The 19,668-nt window shown below is 52.4% G+C and overlaps 1 protein-coding gene across 2 annotated transcripts in view; it reads right to left on the bottom strand.

The window, feature by feature from the left end:
• The window catches only part of FAT2 (FAT atypical cadherin 2), a 73,765-nt gene extending 60,297 nt beyond the window's left edge, over window positions 1–13,468 (bottom strand). Inside the window, exon 1 of one of the 2 annotated variants that reach the window (XM_059698949.1) lies at window positions 13,303–13,468. The gene's annotated coding sequence lies outside the window, so the exon portion shown is untranslated. The remainder of the gene's footprint in view (window positions 1–13,302) is intronic. The other variant, XM_059698948.1, reaches the window with a different exon arrangement.
• Between the last annotated feature and the right edge of the window lie 6,200 nt (window positions 13,469–19,668).

The raw sequence follows: 19,668 nt of genomic DNA on the forward strand, positions 1-19,668 counted from the left end.
TGTGAACGGGAGGACTTGATTTCCCTCCAAGAAACTTGGGTGAACACTGGGGTCATTTGTTGGTTTGTAGGCAGCAGCCACTGCTAGGTTCTCATGTAACAAAACAAGTCAAAGAGCTGGATATGAACTGGAAAAGAGTCATGCCTTGAGTCCGTGATGGGTCGTGTGACCTCGGGAAGGCCACAGAGCCTCTTCTGAGCCTCAGTTTCCCTGTCTGTAAAGTGGAGCTAATAGCCACTCCTACCTTCTTCCCGGGGCTGCAGGGAAGGCATATGATAGGTGAGAGCACAGGGAGGAAAGACACAGAATACACTTTATCAAGCCCAATAATGGCTTGATACATGGCAGCCACACCACCAGCAGCTGGAGAGGCTGCCTTAGGAGCGAGTCTGTAAGAGCCAGGCCTGCACAGCCTGGAATTAGAGGGAAAAGAAAAGGAAGTGCTCGCCTAGGCATGGGCGAAAGGGAGCTGGGACTGGGGGTCCCCTTCTTTATCAGCATTCCAATTATCATTATTGGTGACAAAAAAAGTTATACTGTCCTATATCAGTATGGTAGTCTATACGTTTTCAAAAGAAGTCTTCATGGATTATCTCACTTGGCCTTTGAATAGAAGGCACAGTCCTGGATAGAAGGAATAGGAAGAAAGTGGACTCTGGGGTCAGATAGACCTCATTTCAAATCCCAGCTCTACCACGCACCAGCTGTGTGACCGTGGGCAGTGGTGTAACATTTCTGGTCCCAGAAAAAGAGACAGGATAACAGCACCTGATCTCATGGAGTGGTTGAGAAGGCTGAATGAGTCAGCGCATGGCAAATTCCCAGGACTGGGGTACACTCAGCACACGTGTCCTGGACCAACGTCATCCTATTATGACGCTTATCGTTGCTCTTGTTTTGTAAATGAGAAACTGAGGCTCTGATCATTTGAAGGTTCTGCCCAGGTTCCCCCAGGGCTGGAATACACTCAGTACAAGTCTTACTGTACCAACATTCATTGTCACTGAACCCATGTTCCCAGAAGAGAGACTCAGAAGGCGGGCGGGGCTGGAGCGAACCCCTAGAGCAGCATCTCCAACAGCCCTTGGCAGTGATGGCCGTGTTCTAGTGCTCAGCTGTCCAGGTGGGAGGCACTGGCCACGGAGGGCTGTCCAGAATTTGAAGCATGGCTGGTACACCTGAGGAAGTGAGTTTGTAATCGCATTGCATTTGGACTCACATAGCCAGATGCGACTAGTGGCTACCACATGGCCAGCACGGCTCTAGCGAGCCCGGCACAGGAGGCGAGCGTGCACAGGCGCGGAGGCGGAGTCAGGCCCCCTATCCCGCAGGCACCCCCAGGGCCCACAGTACTTTGAGGGCCCATGAAAATGTCTCCTAAATTCAGAAGAAAGAAAACAAACAATTTGGTTGAAGAAAATGTTTTTATATATAATAATACTAGAGGCCCGGTGCACAAAAATTTGTGCACTCAGGGGGGAAGGGGGGGTCCCTCAGCCTGGCCTGTGCCCTCTAGCAGTCTGGGACCCCTCGGGAGATAACGACCTGCTGGCTTAGGCTTGCTCCTGGGTGGCAGAGGGCAGGCCCAATCCCTAAGTGCAGCCCCTGGTCGGGCTCAGAGCAGGGCTGATTGAGGAGTTGGGGCGCTGCCCCCTGTCACACTCAAGGCAGGGTCGATGGGGAGGTTGTGGAGCAACCCCCTGTCACACACAGAGCAGGGCCCATCAGGGGGGTTGGGGCTCTGTACCCTGTCACGCACAGAGCAGGGCCCATCAGGGGGTTGGGGTGCTGCCCTCTATCACCCACAGAGCAGGGCGGATCAGGGGGTTGGGGCGCCGCCACTCTCACACTCAGGGCAGGGCTGATGGGGAGGTTATGGCTCTACCCCGTCACACACAGAGCAGGGCCCGTGGGGGGGGGGGAGCTCCCCCCTATCAGGCACAGAGCAGGGTGGATAGGGAGGTTGTGGCCCCACCCCCTGTCACACACAGAGCCGCAGGGCGATCAGGGGGTTTGGGCGCTGCCCCCTGTCACGCTGATCCCAGTGCCGGGAGGCCTCACGGCTCCGCTGATCCCAGTGCTGGGAGGCATATTACCCTTTTACTATATAGGGTAGAGGCCTGGTGCACGGGTGGGGCCGGCTGGTTTGCCCTGAAGGGTGTCCTGGATCAGGGTGGGGGTCCCCACTGGGGTGCCTGGCCAGTCTGGGTGAGGAGCTGAGGGCTGTTTTCAGGCTGGGGGTGACTGAACTCCCAAACGCTCCTTTTTTCCTTTTTTTTTTTTTTTTTTTTTTTTTTAATTCTGGGCCAGCTTTAGCTTGAGGCTTGGCTCCAGCTCTTAGGCCTCCGGCTGAAAGTAGGTTTCTGGCCTTTGCTTACAATGTTGCGAATCTGCTGGCTGAAGTTGGGCGTATTCGTTACAATGTTTCTTAAACTGCCAGCTCAGAGGCAGCGGCAGGCGGGGAACGTTGGTTTCCTCCCTCACTGAGGCAACCAAGCCTCATGTTAGTTTCAAGCTGCCTGGCTGCCGGCTGCCATCTTGGCTGACAGTTAATTTGCATATCTCGCTGATTAGCCAATGAAAAGGGTATCGGTCGTACGCCAATTACCATGTTTCTCTTTTATTAGATAGGATATTCACCCTTATACTAATGTCATCAGGAAACATTTCTAATATTGTTTTTCATGGAGGAAGGGACCTGCAAAGGTTAAAATGCCTAGGACCCTCAAAAGCCACAATGTGACCCTGGGAGATGGACATTTGAAGGAAACAGAGAGCTTCCAGGGGCCTGGGCTTTGGGGAAGAAAAGGGATAAAGTAGGAGGGAGATGATGAGAAGCATTTTGTTATTGGGCCTCCGATACCAAAGTCATTTGTGAATTTATTCAGGACTTTTTTAATGGAGGGCTTGCCCTGTGACAGGCATTCTAGAACAGAGAGCAAGACAGATGAGGTTCCTGCTCCTGTAGGGATTGTATTCTGGGGGAGGAGGCGGGGGGAGGGAGAGGGAGAGAGAGAGAGAGAGAATAAAAAGTATACACTGTATCACTATATCAGGTGTGAAAAGTGAGATGAAGAAAAATTATGCAGGGCAAGGTTAAAGAGTGATGTGTGGGAAATACTGTTTTGGAAAGGGTGGTCGGGGAGTCCCACCTGACAAGGTGACATCTGAGCAGGGAAAGAGCCACAAAGCCCTCTTGAGAAAGAATTCCAGGGAGAAGAAACAGGCAGCGCAGAGGCCCTGAGGCAGGAAAAGGAGGTCATGCAGACAGACTAGAAAGGAGCAAGGAGGGAAATCAGGGAGGTGGCCCAGGTCCTTTCAGGTAAAGAAAAGACTTGCAGTGAGGTGGGGCCCACTGCAGGATTTACATGATGATTAGTGAGGAACAGAGGAGAGAGGGAAGTGGTGGTAGAGATGGACTCCCAGGATCACTGGAATGGGAACCCAGGCTTCCCATCCTCATGGCTCTGCACGGGCCCGCTTCCCCCTACCCAGCTCCTCTCCCAACCTGGGGGCTCCTTGGGAGCCCACAATTCCATGGTCCTTCTACTCATTAGCCAGGGTGGATGGGAAGGAGCCAGGCTTCGGGGTCAGACCTGCCCTCAATCTTGTCTCTGCTTTTATCTAAGGGCCTTGCTTCCACTGTCTTGGCCTCAGTTTCCCCATGTGTGAAGTGAGGCTAGCAATGCTTACCTCACTGGAGGAGTTAGTGAGTTTATGCATGGAAAGCATTTAGCATTGTGCCAGGAACACAAAACATCGTTAATGTTATTACTATTATTAGTTACTACTATTGCTATTGTAATAATTATAGTAATGTTATTAACTATTACAATAGGTTTTCAAAAAATGTGTGGAATGAGGGAACTATTCTCTGTATGTCTATATGTGTACTGATCCCCCCACCCCCACCCCATGCCCCTTGCAGGAGCACCCTTCTACACACACACACACACACACACATACACACACCCCTACCTGTGGGGTTTTGTGACATTCCTTCTCTCCTTTAAACAATTTGTAATAAAGCTCAAGCCACAGCTTATGTAGCATTAAAATAATTGCTATTCCTGTCACACTGTGGGTGCAGAGAGGTCACAGACGTGACCTCATCCCGAGTCTGAGGGGCAGGTCATGGGCATGAAGTGGGGAGAAGAGGGTGGGCAGTGAAAAAACAGGAGGTAGAGAATGGCGTGCACACCCTGCAACAACATGGGTTTCCTGGTCTTTTTATTCTGCTGCCGGGGTGACCGCTCTGGGCCTCATCTTAACGTGATTTGTAAAAGGAAGCCATTCAGCATAGTCCCCTCTCTATCCAGGACAAAACACACTTCCTTCCCAGGGAGCTCGCTGGCCCTGTGGCCACCCGTGAGGTGAACCTGCTCCTCTTAGCTGAGAAGCTGCTGGGACCAAAGCCTCTGCTAGTTCCTTGTGCCTGAGACCATCAGCCACCCACGGCCACCCCAGCCAGGCCAGCCTGTAACTCAGGCACCCCGGAGGTGGGGAGGTCACGATAAGAGCCAGATGAGAGCTGTGCAAGACGACAGGGGCCACATAGCACGGTGGCCACCCGCTCACACTCTGGAGGAAGGCCGTCTGTACTTGAGTCCTGTCTTGGCCCATTGCTGGGCTTGGCCTTGAGCAAATCGTTGACCCTGAGCCTCAGTCTCTGACATATAAACTGAGGAAGGTAATCATCGGGCTGCTGTGAGGATCCGTTAAGATGACAGTGGGCACAAGGCCCAGCCTGTGAGCCCTCAGCGGTAACTGTTGTGCTGAGGAAGGGGCAGGGATTGGAGGCCCTACTCCTTTGGTGCCAGGAGGCCTCAGTAACATATCAGAGGGCCCAGCAGGGGACCAACTGGGAGACCCCTGGGCACTGGGACCAGTCCCTGCTCTCCTGTCTTACTGAGTAACCCGCCATGGAGCTATTGTCAATGGTGCCCTGAAGAAGGCGAGGTTTGGGGACTATGAAGGGCTCACAGAGGCACAGGCACTGGTCACAGCTGGCCTTTATTGAACATTTACTATGTGCCAGGGCCTGCGGTAAGCGCTTGGCACACATTATCACTTGTAAGCTAGCTTACAGCAACCCTATAATTATGCTCATTTGGGGGATAAATGAGTCTCAGAGAGGTTACCTAACCTCCAAGTTCACACAGCCAACATGTGGCCCAGCAAGGATTAAAACTCAGATCACCTGTGTGTCTAACAGTTCCTCACCCGCCTCCTGTGTCCTCAGGTTAGAGAGAGGGCTTGGGAGGAGGGAGGGGTATATGATCCCTCCCCCACAACAGGATCCTATAATGATGGGTCCTCCAACATCAGCAAACACAGCATTTCAGCAAAGACTTCATCTCTAGTCCTCCCTCTGGATCCCGTTCCCTCTGGTCTGGCCTGGCCCAGCTGCCTGGCTGTCAATCCAAGGCCAATCCCCTCTGAGCAGAACAGTTTAGGGGCACAAAGCCGGCAGGCGGGCAGGCCCGGGCAGGTGGGAGCGGCTAGTATCTGTGGGGCAAGGCAGGCAATTCGACTGTCTGAGGCACCCGGGCTTGCCGTTTTGCAGGCCCAACCTGACTGAGGGCCAGAGGCACTAGAGGGGTTAGGGCTGATTTGGGAGCATCAAGGTGCATACTAATGAGATGCAAACAAACCTTGAATGGTGAGCTCCAGGCCCAGACCCAAGTCCACGTTTAAGCCCCCTGGGCTCTGTCCTCACGATTCCTCTTACCCAGGGTAACTGCTCCACCAGCCACAGGCAGACACAGAATTCAGCCAAGCTATGTTCTCACCCACAGGGCTGGCCATTGACCTGAACCAGCGGTTCCCACCATTGGGAATCCCCTAGGGCGTGGGGGTGGGGCTTCAAAAGACATATTCCCAGCCCCACCCCAGATCTACTGAATTAAAATCCTCGGGGGCGGGGCTCAGGAATAGATGTTTAACAAGTTCCTGGTGCGTCTGGTGTTTGGGATCCGCTGAAAAGGGGAATCTCTTTCTCTGTGATCTTACCTTCTACCATGCCTACCTCAGACCCATATGTGGTACTCCCCTAGGCCCCAGTGGAGAGGGGGTGGGAAGTTAAGAAAAAAACACAATTTTCATGGCGTTTATAGGCTAGAGAAGTGTTTCTCAAAAGTCAGTGTGTTAAAAATCACGGCGGCGTCCTGGAGAAGTCTGATGTATGATTTCGTAGGGCCACTGTGGGTTCGGGTGCACGTTTCCCTGTAGGTGGTCCACTAACCGCTCCTAGGGGAACATTAGCCCTCAGGCAAAGCAGACTCAAGGTCATCTCTAGGTCAAATAGAAGAATGCAGGAGAGGGAAAGAAGTAGATCTGATTCTTGCACTTGACTTTCACCTGGAAATCTCTGAGTCTGAAAATCTCCCTGTTCATCAGCATCTCAAACCCCAGAGGCAGCTGTTTCTCTTCCCAGATAGACACCAGCCCCAGGAACCATGTTCTACTTGCAGTGAATAGAACTGAACCAGAAAATAAAAGGGATCCGTCCACATCCACATACCTTGTGACCCAGCAATTCCACTCCTAGTTAAACACACAACGGAAGTGTGTACCTACTACATTCACCAAAAGATTTGCACGAGAACGTTCAGAGCAGCACTCCTTATAACAGGCATTGCTCTGGGCAGCAATATAGATGCATCACACTCACATAATGTGGGTGAAAGCAGGCACATATACAAAGAATACATACTGTGCTATCCCAACTATATACAGTTTAAATACAGGCAAAAGCTATGGATTACGTTAGAATAAAGTTACCCTTAGTGGGGCAGGTGGTGACTGGAAGGGGGTTGCACAAAGGAGGTGTAGGGAATGGTGGTAATGTTCTGATTCTTTATCTGGAAGCTGGTTAGTTTCTGGAAAGTTCATTGAGCAAGTAAGGACACAGGATTTGCGCACTTTCCTGTATGCATATTATACTTGATTAGAATGTTTCCTAAAAGTGCTAGTAGAGGACTTCAAAGAAGACTTGTAAAAAGAGGGAAGACATTGAAATAATAAAAGCATCTGACAGGCAGATTGCACAGGATTTCATAGCTATGGGATCTTGGACTCTTTCTGCCCCAGGAACCAGGAAGGAGACAGTTCTCAAAAACCAAGAAGCGCGGAGGCGTGCCAGGGCACACCAGGGCTGTGGAAAACCGAAGCCTCAGCAGTTCCCTGTCCCCACCCCCACCGGGCCCGCCCTCTGCAGAACCGCAAGCACCGTGGCAGGCCCACTTCCACTAGGTTCCCAGGTTCCGCTGAGTTCCTGGTCATTGGGGTTCACTGCATGCAGCATTTTTCTGTCCTAAGAGCAGTTTTCTGGTCCATTTTCTTGTTTGATCCCCTCAGAGACCCTATAAGGGGAGCAAGGAGTATTCTCATCTTATAGATGGGGAAGCTGAGACCCAGAGGCAGGGGTCAGAAGACTTGTCCAAGGTCATACTGCTAAGCAAGTCGCCCTGTCAGGACTCAAACACCAGGCTCAACTTCCAGATCCCACCCTTCCATATGTGCTGTTCCCAGCAATAGCCATGCTGGTTGTAGCACCTGCCACTTTGAGAGCACCTTCTCTGTGGATGGACCCAAGGAAGTAGGTACTATTATCTCATCCCCGTTTCACAAATGAAAATAACAACAAAACTGAGAGTCAGAAAGTCGCAATGCCTTGTCCCAGGTCAATGGCCGGTGGGAGTTGGGCATGGATTGGAACAGTCTGTCTGAATTGAGTCTGAGCCCTGAACCACTAGCCCAGTGGCTCCCAAACCCAGTTGGATCTCACCTGGAGTTCCCGTGGAACTTGCAGAAATACAGGTTCCCTGACCCCACCCCAGACCCCACATTTCAATTTTGTAGACTTAGGATAGGTCTGAGAAACCAGTATTTTTTATAACAGTCCTAGGCATTGGGAGGCTCAGCTCTTAACGAGGCTACCCCTGAAATATGACAGTGAAAACAAAACAATTTAAAGGTGAAGTTTAATGTAGCAACTTCCAAATTAACTAACTCACTGAGCCTCTGCAGTCATCAGAGTTCTCCTAGCGAGGGGACACGCCCCACAGGAAGGTTTTTGGGAACAGCCGGGCTGGCTGGGCAATAGCTACACTTGGGGTGGGGTGGTGACTGACAAGGGATCCCAGGAGGGCTCTTGGGGGCTGGCGAGGCCATTGTTTTTGTTCACTTGGTAAACATCCATCACGCTGTAACTTAAACAGATGCACTCTGGTTTGGAATATTTACAAAAAGAAAAAAAAAATCAAGGTTGACCACTTGTCTGAGACACTGTACAAGGAGTCCTTGCACAGAGTAGAGAGCTGTACTAGGAATCCAGTAGGGGCCTTCTCATTGTCCCCTTCCAAGAGTTTGAGATTCTGGGATTTAAATTTCCCAAGAGCCTATGATTTCTGAGTCAGTCCCAAGATTTCAGGAGCGCCCAAATCTGTAAAGTAGCTAACATTTGGTGAGCTCTTAATGCGTGGTGACTATCGGCTTTACATGCCCTGTGAGGTGAAGAGCACGCTGCACCCCTACCCCTCAGGGAGGTGGAAGGATGGGCCCAAAGTCACAGTCAGGACAGGACCGCTGACCCCTGGCTCCAGAGCTCATGCACCCAACCATGGAGCCTACTAATATTAGCTCTGCCCCTTCCCAGGGCTGAACTTCTAAATGTCTAAAGGACGCATTCTGTGCCATCTAGCCATGCATTTGCTGGGAGGACCCCAGAGGGAAGGGGATGCTGCAGGGGTAGACAGCGAGCAGCTCTGACCTGGGACATGTGAGCACACACAGGCCAACACGCACACACACGCTGGCGTTACCCCACAGCTGGCATGTATAGTCCTGCTCAGCTTACTCTGAGGCCAACTACTGTGGGCACTGGAGCTGAACGGGAACTGGGAACTGGAGAACTCTCCAGTGTGGGCTCCCAGCCATGGGATAGACAGCTGCCCTGCCACCTCACTGTCCCCACCTCCTCCTTGCAGGGGCCACACCAGTCTCAGGAATGGAAGAAGACTCAGCAGGGAGGGGGCAGGGAGGGGGCAGGGAGGGGGCAGGGAGGGGGCAAGGAGGGGGCAGGGAGGGGTTTCTCTCTCCTGCAGGCTCCAAACTGGAAGGCATCACCTCTTTCAAAACGAGATGGATTTTAGGAAATAATTTGATAATCAATGGGTAATGGTAGAATATCAGGCTCTGTAACTGGCCAAGGGGAGACAGGACATCTTAAACTTCTATTCCAACCCCTCTCTTTAAATGCATGCTCCACTCATAGCCACGTACACCCAGCCAAGGTACTCTTTGCCGTAACTCCTTCAACACGGTCCTCCAATATTTACAAAATAAAAGCCATGCTCCTATGATGATTTTATGAAATCCTTATGTTTTAGAGCTATACATGGAAATATTTCCAGATGCAATGAGATATCTGGGACATGCTTCAAAATAATCTGGTGAGGCAAGGATCAGTGGGGAGAGAGAGAAAGCGTAATTGTTGACACTGGTGATGGTTTTTTTTTTTTTTTAATACTATCCTGCTTACGTTTGTATATTTCTAAAATTTCCCATTAATAAAAAATTACATAGAAATTACTTTTTTTTTTTTTAAACCACACTTCTTGGCCCGGCACACGAGGCCTATGATGACCTGGCCCTGCTTGGCTGATAGTTCCTGCACACACCTGCCGCTACCTCTGAACCACTGTGCCTTTGCACATGCTACTTTCTCTTTCTGAATTGCCTTTTCCTTATTTAAGCCTTATTCGGCTTTCAAAACGGGTGGTCAGTGACAGCTCCTCCCAGAAGCCTCCCTTGATTCTATAACTGGGCTCACTCACTCCGCTGGGCCCCCATGCCAGCCTGAGTTTGCCTCTATTTTACCCCCTACCTCAAGGCATTTTAACCACCTACTACGGGCCTGCCTCCACCAAATGTGCATCTTTGGGAGCCTGACACTTCAGAAGTGCTTACTCGGTGTCTATTGAACGAATTGCTTGTTGAGGAATCAGAAGCTGTGTGACTGAAAGGAAGTGGGTTAGCTTTTCTGAGTCTATTCGTCTCTACACTGAAAACAATAGCAACAACAAAAAGAAAAGGTAGTGGACAGTGACAGATGGCTGCAGCTATCTGTGAGTCTAACCTGGTGGCAGGTGCATAGAGGGGCTGAGTAAATCAGGTTTTCTTTCCAACATTTAAATCGTATGCTTAGAAATGGCTCCCAGAAATGACACACCCACCCAGGACACCAGCACTAACTGCCTAGTGACTTTAGGCAAAAATTCAAAATCCATGTTTCATCTGTAAAATGGGGCCAGTTATTCTTGAAGGCAGATTTCAGGGAACTCCTGAGGACCTTGCAGTTGTACAGTTACAGATTCCTGCAGACTTGCTGGCAATAGGTATGGAGTGGTGTGTGTGTGTGTGTGTGTGTGTGTGTGTGTGTGTGTGTGTGTGTGTGTGTGAGGGGGTGTTGGTGGGTGTTGGGGGAATGGTCTGATTGATGTCCCCTATCCTCTGAAGGGCAGCTTAACCTTGTTGCTAATCCCTAATTGTCTCCAGAGTATATGGGGACAATTGACTGGCCTCCAAGACTGATCACCCCTATAGAAAACAGCATCATCTCATTACCTGGATTAGGCAGAGGAAAGTGAAAAGATCTGGCTAATGGGCCTGCCTTTCCCACTCACTTGCTGTGTGACTTCAGTCAAATTACCAGCCTTCTCTGGTGAGACTTCAGTGTCTCCATCTGTCTGATTTCATTGTCTCTAGGGCCCCTTCCACACCCAGCTCTTATCTGTGATTGGGTTGGGCTAATGCTTAGTCCCTGTAAGTGACAGTTCTCATCTATGACTTAGAAATGAAGATTCATTCATTCTCTCAACAGATATGCAATGAGCTTCTTGTATGTGCCAGGCATGCTAGACACACATGCATGCCTAAGCAACACCTAGTAGAAGAGAAAATATCAAACAAAGAATATACAAATAACTAAAATTCCAACTGTGATGTGTCTGAGGAAGAACTTTAGGGTGCTGTGGGTGATCTCCACCCCCGAGGGAGCAGGGGGAGCCCCGTGATGACTTCACCGATGACTGCGAACATAGTGAATAAGGCCCTGAGAACTACATTTAATTCTCACACCAGTTCTCTGAGAAAAGGACTATTATTATCCTCATTTTTCAAGTGAGGAGGCTGAGCATTAGAGAAGCTGTGGCCCAGGTCACACACGAATACTTTCCAGGATTTGGACCCACACTTTTCTTTGTATGCCTGTCTAGAACCCCATTATGCATGGAAGCATTCATACCAATAGTCATAGAAATAGTAGCACTGGGGTTCTGGGCTAGCTGAGCTTGTGCTGGGACCCACGAAGCAGGGGCGCTCCCAGAGGCTCTGCCCGTCCGATCCTGAAGAAATCCAAAAGGCAGGGCCCGTCCGGAGCTCAGGAAGACCCCTGAGTGTACCTACCTTGTTGCCCCAGCACACACTGCTTTTCTCTCAAGCTGCGCCACATTCTCTCTCGCCTGACCCCACGTGGCCAGCAGCAATGCCGGTGCCATGGCCTGTCGTGCGGCACCCGGAAGGAGACTTTCCAGGCGGAGGTGAGTTCAGAGCAGAGTGTGCAGAGAGTGGAGCAGGGGATGGGTGTAGAGGCAGCTCAGGAACAGGGGCAGCCCGGCAGCCCCTCCCATAGAAAGCACAGGCCCGGCTGACGTGTCACACTGGGAACATCAGTGTCCTTCTGGGTCTGGTTCCCTGAGTCCCTAAGGAGGCCGCTAAGAGTCATGGAATCAGTGGGGAGCCCAAGAGAGACCTTCACTCCCTCTAGTTATTCCCCCATTTTTCAGATGAGGAAACTGAGGCCCCGGATGCTCACGGAATAGGGGCCCCTCTCTTCGGGCTAGCCAACATCGTACACTCAGCTCCTTCCTGCCAGAGAGTAACCTGGGCTCCTGGGGGACCCAAGCTGCCGCTACTGACTAGGGACGTTAAGCCCCTTGGGTTCCTCGCCCGCAAAATGCAATCATTCCTGCTCTGCCTACCTAACAGGCTTGTCAGGGTGAATCGATTAATTCCGGCTCTTAATAATCCAACCACCTTTATTTTACAAGTAAGGAAAAAGGCCCAAAGAAATAGTCCGAGGCCACAGAGCCTGTGAGTCACAGAGACGCAAATAATGAAATTCTCTTTTCACCTTGCCTGCTTTGAAAACTCAAATTTTTCAAATGACTGTGCAGGCCCAGGCCCCCAGCACAGAAAGCATCCAGCGCATGTCAGCTGTAATAATAGCTGTTAGAACTGTCCTGCGTGGAGGGCACTGCCAACCTGCCCGGGCTCAGCTTCCCATCTGTGCAACCAGCTGAGGCACAGAAACACTGGAGTCCTGAGCCCAGGCACCAACTCCAGAGTGTGGCTGGGGGCAGAGGCAGCCTTCCGAGCCCTCAGCACACCTTTGCACAGCCCACTGTTCCCCACGGTGGGGCCGGTAGCACCCCCCCTGCTCCCCAGTAGAGGGCTGAACTCTGGCCTGGTGGCTCTGCTCAGCGTTCCACTCCAGCTCTCCTGCCTCCAAAGATATGCATCGGATTCCTGCTTCCCCCAGGATGGGAGAACAGAGCTGCCCCCACTCCCCCCACCCAACCCCAGTGTTGCCTCTGGTGCCTTGAAGACTCACAGCCTTTCACAGCCCTGTGAGCACCCCATTTCACAGCCAGGAAAGCTGAGGTTCTAATCCGGGTGAGCTAAAGAGTCACAGGAGAGCCAGGGCTGGCAGGTTATCCAACCGTCCCCCCCCCCCCCCCCCGCCTTACCAGGTGGCTTTATCTGTCATAGGGCCCCTGTGCCCCCTGGACACACACAGCAGCCAGCACCTCTCCTTTCCCTGGCCCCAGCATTTCCCCTAAGACCACGGAGAACATGGCCCTCAAATCTCCCTGAAGGCTCATCCCCAGAAAGCCCAAGTAGGGAATTCCATTCTTCCGGGGACAGGAGTCCAACTTTCCATTCATGCAAATATGACCTTGTTCCTCCATGAGATCAAAGTCCTAGCCTTGTCCATTCCTGAGCCCCAATCCCCCGGCCCCAGACTCAGGCTGCTACATCTCTGGCTTCATTCAGTGTACCTGGGCGATCTAAGGCCCAGGTGTCCCTGTCCTACCCCTCCATGCCGGCCTCGGTCACATCCTGGTTCTGTCCCCACTTGCCAAGAGTCCCTAATACCCGCCTCCTCTGGGACAAGGCACAAGAACGGATTTGCTTTGCACCCCCTCCCCCAACTTGCCATCCGCCAGCAGTTCTTACCTGTGCCCTTCAGATAGGGGAGGGTGCCCGGCTGGGCTGCTGGGCTGGAGCCCCTTTCGCTAGCAATTTGCTAGCAACAGGGGCTGACAGGCTCCGAAGAGAGGTGCGGAGAGGGAGCAGGAAGGCGCGCACTGCACTCTGAAGAGGCTGCTGAGAAAGTTGGAGTAGGTGTGTCCCAGCCCAGGAGGAGGAGGGAAAAGGAGGTGGGAGAATTGAGGCGGATCATCCCCTCCTGCCAGCTCTCTGTCTCACCGAGAGGGAGGGAGGGAGCCAACTGGGTTGTGGCCCAGAACTCACGGTGGGGAATCGAGTCATGGAAAATGACGGCTGGAAAGCTGCTGAGAAATCAGGCCCATCTCCACCTCCCTTCTCAGTTTTACAGGGACCAAGGGAGACCCCAGACAGGTAGTGCTTGCCCCAGGACACACAGAGGCCATGGCGGAACTGGGAGAGGACCCAGGCTGCTAGCTCTCGGGCCACTGCCCTCCCCCACGCTACAGATCTGAGAGACAACCAGTCACCCCTCCGCCCAGCACCTGGTTCCAAACCCTGGCACTGCCATGTCCTGTCTCAGTAACCTTGGGTGAGTGACTTCATCAGAGCCTCAGTTTCCTTTTTTGGAAAAGATGGAGGCAGTAACTCCTACCTCACGAGGTTGTTGTGGGGGTTGGACGAGATAAAGTTGGTGGAAAGCATGTAGCAGAGAAAGTCCCTCATAAAAGGTAACTCTTCTTATCCTGTTATTGGCTGTGACTCCCTCCATAAACAACAGCCTCTCTGAGCGCTGGCTTCCCTTCTGTCTCTGAAATGGGGGAACAAGAATCTCTACTTCCTCCGGTCGTGCAGATTCATGAGACAGATGATGTGCGTAAAGGGCAAAGCACAAAGCCTGGCATCGCGCTGGGAACGAAGACATCTTAGTTTTGACATATTTTACAGGCTGCCTCTCTGCTCTGGCTTCCCAAATATTCCAATGTGCTCCCCATGTTGAGAACCAATGTTTTAAGGGAAGGGAAGAAGAATTAGACAGAAAATAGCGCTGTCTCTCTCTCTCTCTCTCTCTCTCTCTCTCTCTCTCTCTCTCTCTCTCTCTCTCTCATTGCCATTCTTTTTGTTATAGATGTATTCATTTGCTTGTTTCTTGTGCACACACAGGTAAGGCCCTACACCTCCCCTTTTCCAGGCACTGGGCCAGGAACTGGGGACTTAGAGGGAAATGAAATAGTTCCTGCCCCACAGAGCTGAAATCGGCTCTGCAACCATCCTGTCTAATTCCCTCTCTTCCCTCAGGACTTGCAGCCCCTCTGCAGCTTTCCTGGCAAATAAGTGAGTCTTTGCTTGCACACCTCTAATTACAGGGAGCTCATTACCTCTCCCAGAGGTCAGTTCTGATTGTTAGTAATTCTGCTTGATGTTCGTGAGCAGCCATCCTTGAACCCGGTTAATACTCAAGAATTCTACATGTTATTACTATTAGTATAAATTATGTGTTCCAAGGCAAATGACTTACATTTGCAAAATCTCTGTTTCCTTATTTGTTAAATGGACTCACAACTGCCGGGGCCACTCAGAACAGATCTACTTCCTCTACCATGTGACAGAAACTGAAGCTGGGTCTGTGGTCTCAGACTGGTTTCCTAGAAGTTCAAGCCGGACCCTATGGATAAGTGGAACCGTTAAGGTTCATGAGGCTCTTGGCTGCATCCCAGCTCTTGGGACATGTTCATTCCCGAGCTGCTGCGGCTCTGTGGGCTGTGCCCCGCCGACCTGTCACTAGCAGCAGGGATGACCACAGGTGTCAAGCAGGCTGCTGCGGTGTGCTGCCCGAGGTGCCCAGAGGAGCTCCCTTCGAGGAAGACTCTCCCAGGTCCCCTCCCCGAAGCTGCCTCAGCCCTGCATGAGAGGTTTGCAGTGTGAGGGGAGCTACTGCGATCCACCCTGCACTCCGGCGGGAAGGCCACCCTGGGTAATTATCCACTTGGCTGATTGCCGCCCAAGTCCCCGAGTCTGGGCCGGTTAGGCATTAACCCGAGGGAGGGTGGCTGAGCGGCCCCTCGAGCCCTCTGACTAGTCATGTGTGGAGTGGCAGGCGACTGTCTTCCTTCGGGCCTTCATCTGGGCCAAGGGTGGCCTCCAGCCTGCCCAGGGCAGGGACTGTCCCCCTGGGGGGCAGGGGAAAGGGGGAGGTGAGTGTTGGGATGGGTTGCAGAATCCCATAATGCTACCAGCATTCATCCTCTCCTCTCCTCTCCTGACCCACGCCCTAATCCCTCTCCTCCCTGCTGGCCCCAGGACCCAGCTTGGGGATCTGCTGGCCTCTAGTCCCTCATGCACCAGGAGATGGACTCCTTAGTGCCCCTCCCCCCGCATCATGCTTGGAAGCCTCTCATTCCCAGGCCCCTGCTCACAGCCTCCTGGGTATCCGAAATTGTACCTATCTGTCTCGGTACAATCATACGCCACCTCCCCTCTGTGAGCTCCCCCTGACCATGCCCCAGATCTGATTGATTAGTAATAATCCTATATAATAAACACATAATATGCAAATTGACCAAACAGCGGAATGACCGGTCTCTATGATGCGCACTGACCACCAGGGGGCAGATGCTCAATGCAGGAGGTGCCCCCTGGTGGTCAGTGTGCTCCCACAGGGGAGTGCTGTTCAGCCAGAAGCCAGGCTCACGGCTGGTGAGCGCAGTGGCAGTGGTAGTGGCAAAAGCCTCTCCCACCTCTGCTGCAGGCAGGCGGTAAGGAGTGAGGGGTCCCGGACTGTGAGAGCCCCAGACTGCAAGAGGGGATGTCTTACTGCCAGCTTAGGCCTGATCTCAGGGTGGAGGGGAGGGGGGAATCGGGCCTAAACTGGCAGGCAGACATCCCCCGAGGGGTCCCGGACTGCGAGAGGGTGCAGGCCGGGCTGAGGGATGCCCCCATCCCCCCACCCCCAATGCACGAATGTTGTGCACTGGGCCTCTAGTAATATTAATAATTAACCATCTTTATGTCAGGCATTCAACTCAGCACTCTGCGGGGATTATCTACTTTCTCTGAACACCACCACAATGGATTAGGTGCTGTTATCAGTCTCTGTTTTTCACATGAAGAATCTGAAGCTCACAAAAGTTTTAACCACTGACCCGACATTGCTGGTCTCAACTAAGCTGAGTTTCAAACCCTAGTCTGTCCGAATCTAAGCACTGAGCTTCACTTCCTAGGTCTCTCCTTCCAACCTGCAACCCTCTGGCCGCACTTCCTGTGTGACCCTCTGCTTTGTGTCTCATGTCTGTGTGTTCCTCTCTTCCCTTCAAGCCCAGCCCCACTTTATTTTCACCTCCTCAGGAATGTATCTCTGTCCAACCCCGTGGTTCTCAGCCAAGGCTGTACCCCTGGGAGTCAGGGAGTGGGGGTGGGGGTGGGGGCTTCAACAAATCCTGATGCCCAGGCCCCACCCCAGACCAATTGCATGGAACTCTCTGGGGTGGGCCCCGCACAGGGTTGCTACACAGGGGCAGGCATGTTGCAGGCACTAAAGAATTACATCTGATTCTGAATGCCCCATCCGGACCTATTTCCTGAGTTCAGTGAAGCAGGTATTAAACTCTGATCTTTAACATCTAGTTCTGAGGTTCCACAGTTCCACTGTTCCCTGCAAGGATGCTGTAGGCTTCTAACGAAAGACCTAGCAAATAGTCGCCATCCACTCCCCTGCTTGCCTAGGAAAGCCGCTCTCTCCCGTGGACTGGCCGAGCTGTCCCTCCCTGCCTCCTAGGTTTTCCTACTCTCATTGTGGGGTGGAGAGCATAAATGAGAGCCTGAGCAGCAATGAAAACTCTAAGCAGGTGGCAAATTTGAGGTGCCCATAGAGTCTGGAAGCACCGATAGTATTATTTTCAGTTTTAACAGACTGAACCCCTTTGAGTCCTTCTGGGGCAGGCGAAAGGCTCAGGTTTATTTGGTGAAATTCAGATACCCATCATCAGAAACAGCACATCACAGATGCATGTGCAGGGTTGGTTGGCCAATGGCCTGGTTGGCCCAGGACTGAGGGGGCTCCCAGGACGTGGGACTTCCAGTGCTATAACTGGGAGGGTCCCAGGGGAAGGGGTCTAGTCCGTGACCCTAGAGGCAGGACCTGCTGCCTTACTGCATTACCCACACCTGTTGCACACCCAGCGGAGGTGCCAAGTGTGTGTGGTCTATCTTGGAAGACCAGCCTTGAGAGAAGATGCAGCTCACTGGGAACAGTGGGCTGATGGACTGGTGACACTGAGACGGTGCGTTCAATGAACATGAAATGCAAACTGTCATTTCCAGGGCCAGGGTTCCTCCGACAGACTGCGTTCTCCCCGGGGAGGGTCACACCACAGGATGGGAGTGAGGTTGGGAGACAAGTCCAGAACAGAGACCCTGGAGTCTGCTCTGTGGACAGAAAAGGCTCAGAGGCCTGGGTGTCAAAGGGACATGAAGCCTTTAAGGAGGATGAAGTCATCGAGGCTGAGGCCACCTGGCTGCTTGAGGGCTGCAGGCTGCAGCCGAGAGGGAGAGGCAGAAGGTGGAAGGCAGGTGGGACGTGGGGGCCGAGCCTGGGATGTCAGCTCTGCGCTGACAGACGGGACCCAGCAGGAGTGGGAACGGCCAGCCCTGGCGTTGCCTGGGGTGCCCGGGAATGTAATCAAACACCCAGCAGACCCGCTGGCCATGGGCATCTGGATACCACCGGGCCCTCCAGCTCATCCCGACCCCCAGCTGGCAGTTCTGACAGGCTCCTGCCAGGAGAAGTGTCCGGCCTTGTTGGCCAGGCTGGTGAGCATGAGCTCATCTGCCACCAATCCCGCCCTCCTCGGCCTGCCCCAAGCTGGTGCTGGTGGGCGGGGCTCTGTGGTGGGAGCTAATGGAGCCCGGCAGGTCTTGTCAATGGCCTTGGTTAGGTCATCCCAACAGGAAGCCTGGAAGGTGGACTTAAAACAGAATCTCTGATGTTATCCCCACCCTGACCTGCCCCAGACTTGGGGCTTTGATGTGGCCCTGGCCCAGGGAACCAGTACCCTCCCTGGTCCTCTTCTCCACAACCATGAACTACATTCCAGCATCATCTCCCATTTCTCCCTATTGTATGGTAGCAACAACAATAACAACTGTGGTGCTAATAACTAATATTTGTTATAATTTAGGTACATCATTTCATTTAATCCTCAAGTAGATTGTCCTAATGAAGTACTATTATTATCATCATTCTCATTTTTGCAGAGGAAGAAACTGAGAGTCAGAGACTTAACTGACCTGTCCACAGTCATCCTCCCCTTAAACGGCACCAGGATTTGGACTAGGTTTTCTGGCTCCCAAACCTGAGCTCTGAGCCTCCACCCTAGTGTTATGCCCCAACCAGATCACAGGAGTGGGATCCATGAGCAGGCCACAGGCATCTGGAAGGCCCTGCACTTGATTCAATGCTCTGTTGTCTCTACCTTGCAAATCTCAATTTTAAATACGGTTCTCACATTGTCAAACTGCAGATCAGCCAGTTTACTGCTCCCCAGCCTCAGCCCAGAACCCTCCATCTGCTCATGCGAGGTGTCTACCCAGATCGCCGTTCCCCCACACTTACCTGGCACTGCTCAGTTAGCATCTCCTCATCTCCCCACCATGAGTGTAGGGACTGTGGAGAGTCTGTGCCCTTGTAGAACACAGGTTGCTCTGTTCTGGCCTCACAGTGAGGTCAGGACAGGTTGTCACCGTGTGCTCTTCACCCCCCTGGCTGCACTCATGGGGGGTGTGGAGCACAGGGTGAGGGCTGTTCTTAAAGTTAGGCAGCTGGATTCAAACCCAGCTCTGCCATCTTGCAGCTATGTGGCCTTGGCTCAGTTACTTAACCCCTCTGGGAAGCAGTTTTCTCATCTGCCAAATGGAGATGGGAACGGTTCTTATCTTGCAGGGGTGGGGGTGTCCTCAGGATTAAATAGGTGATGAATCAGTAAAACACTAAACACAGTGCCTGGGGCAAAATGGCAGTTTCCTGGATCAGTTTAGTACCTAATTTATCCATGAATTTCCTACAGCTCTTTGTATCCTGCTAATGAAATGTGATAGGTGCAGAGGATGGATAGATGTGAAATTCCTTTGGAAGTGCCACAGTGTCACGTGTGTGGAGAAACAAGACCTAGTTTTACAGATGAGGAAACTGAGGCCCAGTGAGATTTGCTGGCCTGTTGAGGCCCCGCAGCCCTCCCTCTCCCCCCTCACTGGGTGCTTGGGTCCTGCTGGGTCAGTTCAAGGCCAGCAGGGCAGAGGCCCTGGGGAGCAGGGTCTGCTCTCTGCTGCCTGAATTCCAATTCCGGAGGCAGCTCTGGCAGCCCCACCAGCCCTGTCTCC

Source organism: Myotis daubentonii, chromosome 5 (genome assembly GCF_963259705.1).
Source record: "Myotis daubentonii chromosome 5, mMyoDau2.1, whole genome shotgun sequence".
Taxonomy (NCBI): domain Eukaryota; kingdom Metazoa; phylum Chordata; class Mammalia; order Chiroptera; family Vespertilionidae; genus Myotis; species Myotis daubentonii.